General features: G+C 44.3%; 1 protein-coding gene across 2 annotated transcripts in view; it reads left to right on the top strand.

Annotated features, from left to right (window-relative positions):
• The window catches only part of LOC115221589 (cystine/glutamate transporter-like), a 58534-nt gene that overhangs the window by 11 nt on the left and 53523 nt on the right, over window positions 1–5000 (top strand). For both annotated transcript variants that reach the window (XM_036510702.1, XM_036510701.1), the window contains exon 1: window positions 1–173. This exon is cut by the window's left edge. The gene's annotated coding sequence lies outside the window, so the exon portion shown is untranslated. The remainder of the gene's footprint in view (window positions 174–5000) is intronic.

Raw genomic sequence — 5000 nt, 5'->3', positions numbered from 1 at the left:
CTCCCCCTAACCCACCTCACTTCCACATAACCATTCCGCCAAACACATTCACTCGTTCACACATATTCTTTGAGCACAGTAACCGTTTTTGATGGGATTAAGCTAAATCCAGGCAAAGAAGATGTGACATACCTGGTGTCTATTTTCATAACAAGGAACAATTCTTGGAACCAGTAAGTAAAAAACATTTTGCTATTCTTCCTTGGAGGAAAGGGATTCCTTCAAAACTAATTTCTATTTCTCTCATTGTCCTCAAAAGTGTTGTCATCATTGTCATCGTCGATGTCATCATTGTTGTCATCACTGTCACTGTTGTTATGGTTATCATCATCATCATCATCATCGTCGTTTAACGTCCGTTCTCCATGCTAGCATGGGTTGGACGGTTCGACCGGGGATCTGGGAAGCCAGAAGGCTGCACAAGGCTCCGGTCTTATCTGGCAATGTTTCTACAGCTGGATGCCCTTCCTAACGCCAACCACTCCGTGAGTGTAGTGGGTGCTTTTTACGTGCCACCTGCACTGGTGCCAGGCGAGGTTGGCATCGGTCACGGTCGGATTGGTGCATTTTACGTGCCACCTGCACGGAAGCCAGTCGAGGCGGCACTGGCTTCGGCCACGGCACTATTACTTAACATCCATTCTTCATCCTGGCATCAATCAGTCAGTTTCACAGGAGCTGGGCAGGGCAGATGACTGCACAAAGCCCCACTGTCTGTTTTGGAATCGTTTCTATGGCTGAAGAGGTTCTCCCACCTAGACTGTTATGTAGTTTTGCTGAATGAAGATCAATATACCCAACACCACACACCTGCCATGCTACTCCCCATGGCTTCATTTTGTTGGAAGGCTGTTGAATCTTACGAGTTCCTCCACCCTCTGATGGATTTTGATTTTCTTCCCGAAGGGTGACCAAATTACCCCCCTCACTAAGCAAGCTTCGTGGGGTTGCTGGTTTAATTGCTGACAATCCAACCATGTAACTAATTGTACTGGGTTACATGTTACCAGTAGTACTCAAACGAGGTCTGACCACATAGGGTGTCAGCCTTATATAAACCCACTAGCACTGACCCGGCTGCATGCGTATGCACATACACGCGAGTACTGTCCAAATCTCCGACCAATCACATACAGCTAGCTGGCATTCAATTGGCGTATCAAGTTTCGGGCATTTTGATTGGGTTTTAGATAGAAAATTCACAAAAAAGTCACTTCTATTGATTTTTTAATGGCTTTGCAGGGTAACTGGGGAAACGTAAAGATGTGCATGACCACCCTTGGACAGTTTTGAATGACCATAGAAAGTGTGAGCCCTCTAACTAAAAAATTGTAGATTTGTATAAAGGACACACACACAGACATTTTGCCGTTTGTATATATATATATATATATGTATATATATATATCTATATATATTATCTTTTACTGGTTTTAGCCCAGAGCTGTGCACGACCACCCTTGGACGGTTTTGAATGACCATAGAAAGTGCGAGCCCTCTAACTAAAAAATTGTAGATTTGTATAAAGGACACACACACAGACATTTTGCCGTTTGTATATATAGTATATATATATATATATATGTATATATATATATATTATCTTTTACTGGTTTTAGCCCAGAGCTGTGCACGACCACCTTGGACGGTTTTGAATGACCATAGAAAGTGCGAGCCTCAACTAAAAATTGTAGATTTGTATAAAGGACACACACACAGAAATTGTGCCGTTTGTATATATATAGATATATATATTATGATATATTACTTTTACGTTTTAGCCAGAGCTGTGCACGACCACCCTTGGACGGTTTTGAATGACCATAGAAAGTGCGAGCCCTCTAACTAAAAAATTGTAGATTTGTATAAAGGACACACACACACATTTTGCTGTTTATATATACACCCATTTTTACCTCTGCAGAGAGGCAGTCCATTTTAATCTGGCCTATTCTGTGTGGGAGACGTTACTACGGTCTTACACTCTGTTGGCGTAGTTTTTATGGTGATTGCGGCTCACAAAAAACACTTCACCACAGAACAGACAAGACCTTGTAAGGAAGATCATAAAAGCATCAACAAAACAGCTGCTAACCATGACATAAATCAAAGGTACCCTAACGTTGCCCTGCTCCATTCACTTTGCGTTAGTTTCAGATTTTGGTACAAGGTCAGCAAGGAGCAGGGGGTTATGGTGATTACATCAAACACAATGCTCAACAGGTACTTCTTTCATCGACCTTGAAAGGCTGAAAAGCAAAGAGGAGGGGTTAAGTCGATTACATTGACCCCAGAGCTCAACTGGTACATCTTCTATCGACCCTGAAAAGCTGAAAAGCAAAGAGAAGGGGTTAAGTCCATTACATTGACCCCAGAGCTCAACTGGTACATCTATCGACCCTGAAAAGCTGAAAAGCAAAGAGAAGGGGTTAAGTCGATTCCCTTGACCCCAGAGCTCAACTGGTACATCTATCGACCCTGAAAAGCTGAAAAGCAAAGAGGAAGGGTTAAGTCGATTACATTGACCCCAGAGCTCAACTGGTACATCTATCGACCCTGAAAAGCTGAAAAGCAAAGAGGAGGGGTTAAGTCGATTACATTGACCCCAGAGCTCAACTGGTACATCTTCTATCGACCCTGAAAAGCTGAAAAGCAAAAAGAAGGGGTTAAGTCGATTCCATTGACCCCAATGCTCAACTGGTACATCTTCTATCGACCCTGAAAAGCTGAAAAGCAAAGAGAAGGGGTTAAGGTGATTCCATTGACCCCAGTGCTTAGCTGGTACTTATTTTATCAATCCATGAAAGGGGTGAAGGGCAAGGCCAACCTCAGTGGAATTTGAACTCAGAGTGTGAAGACAGACAAAATGCCACTAAGCATTTTGCGTTGCATGCTAACAATTCTGCCAGCTTGCCACACTCCTCTTACCCTATATCATAGGTTCTCAAAGTGGGTGCTACTGCTCTCCAGTGGGCGTTGAGACGGTCCAGGTGGGCACTGATGCCTAAGGGGGTGGGTGGTAGAAAGAAAGGAGGTGTTGGGAGGAAGGCAGTGGATTGCGGGACTCTATGAATCTATTATAATATTATTATAGTATTGTATACAAATTATATAATATTCTTTTCTACTCTAGACACAAGGCCCGAAATTAGGGGCGAGGGGGCCAGTTGATTAGATTGAGCCCAGTACACAACTGATATTTAATATATCGACCCTGAAATGATGAAAGGCAAAGTTGACCTTGGCAGAATTTGAACTCAGAACATAAAGACAGACGAAATACCTATTTCTTTACTACCCACAAGGGGCTAAAGACAGAGAGAACAAACAAGGACAGACAAACGGATTAAGTCGGTTATATCGACCCTAGTGCGTAACTGGTACTTATTTAATTGACCCCGAAAGGATGAAAGGCAAAGTCGACCTCAGCAAGATTTGTACTCAGAACGTAATGGCAGACAAAATATGGCTTCGCATTTCGCCCAGCGTGCTAACATTTCTGCCAGCTTGACGCCTTTCCCCATACACTAACCATTCTTCAAGTACTCTGTTTGATATTTCCAGCAATGGCTCTGATGAAGGGATCGTTAATTTTCTAAGGTCTTTCAATTTACCTCAATTGATCAATAGACCAATTGAGTAAACCTCTCTATAATAACTGGAAACAGCTGTAAGCCATGTTTGCTATAATAAAGGAAATTATTAGGTTGGTGCATAATTATTGGGGCTTCTTTCAATAAATTTTATTCAACAAAAAATTTCAACAAAACGCCAAGTAGGAGTGGCTGTGTGGTAAGCAGCTTGTTTACCAACCACATGGTTCCGGGTTCAGTCCCACTGCATGGCACCTTGGGCAAGTGTCTTCTACTATAGCCTTGGGTCAACCAAAGCCTTGTGAATGGATTTGGTAGACAGAAACTGAAAGAAGCCTGTCATATATATGTATGTATATATATATATCATCATCATCATCATCATCGTTTAGCGTCCGTTTTCCATGCTAGCATGGGTTGGACGGTTCTACTGGGGTCTGTGAAGCCAGAAGGCTTCATCAGGCCCAGTCAAATCTGGCAGTGTTTCTACGGCTGGATGCCCTTCCTAACGCCAACCACTCAGTGAGTGTAGTGGGTGCTTTTTACGTGCCACCCGCACTGGTGCCAGACAGAGCTGGCAAACGGCCACGAACAGATGGTGCTTTTTATGTGCCACCGGCACGAGGGCCAGGCGAGGCTGGCAACGGACACGAAATGGGGCGGTGCTGGCAACAGTCGCGAAACGGAAAGTTCTCTTACATGCCACCGGCACTGGTAACACATCTGCAATTTCCATTGATCGATTTCCATTGATCGATTTCCATTGATCGATTTCGATTCTGATCGTCACTTGCCTCAACGGGTCTTCACAAGCAGAGTTTTGACATGCCACCGGCACTGGTAGCACATCCGCAATTTCCATTGATCGATTTCGATTCTGATCCTCACTTGCTTCATCACGTCTTCACAAGTAGAGTTTTGTGTCCCAAGAAGGGAAGGTATGCATACGTAGGCTGGCTCCATCCCATGTAGAAGGCCACGGGTTATGGACTCACTTGTCCTGCGGGTCTTCTCGCGCACAGCACACTTCCAGAGGTCTCGGTCTCTAGTCATTTCCTCAGTGAGACCTAAAGTTCGAAGGTCGTGCTTCACCACCTCGACCCAGGTTTTCCTGGGTCTGCCTCTTCACAGGTTCCCTCAACCGCTAGGGTGTGGCACTTTTTCACACAACTATCTTCATCCATTCTCGCCACATGACCATACCAGCGCAAACGTCTCTCTTGCACACCACAACTGATGCTCTTAGGTCCAGCTTTTCTCTCAAGGTACTTACACTCTGCCGAGTGTGAGTACCGGCATTACACATCCATCGGAGCATACTGGCTTCATTTCTAGCGAGCTTACGCATATCCTCAGCAGTCACGGCCCATGTTTCACTGCCATGTAGCATGGCTGTTCATACACACG

The sequence above is a fragment of the Octopus sinensis genome, linkage group LG18, assembly GCF_006345805.1.
Source record: "Octopus sinensis linkage group LG18, ASM634580v1, whole genome shotgun sequence".
Classification (NCBI taxonomy): domain Eukaryota; kingdom Metazoa; phylum Mollusca; class Cephalopoda; order Octopoda; family Octopodidae; genus Octopus; species Octopus sinensis.
Note: the sequence above shows the minus strand (reverse complement) of the source record. Positions and strands in the feature narration are given on the sequence as shown.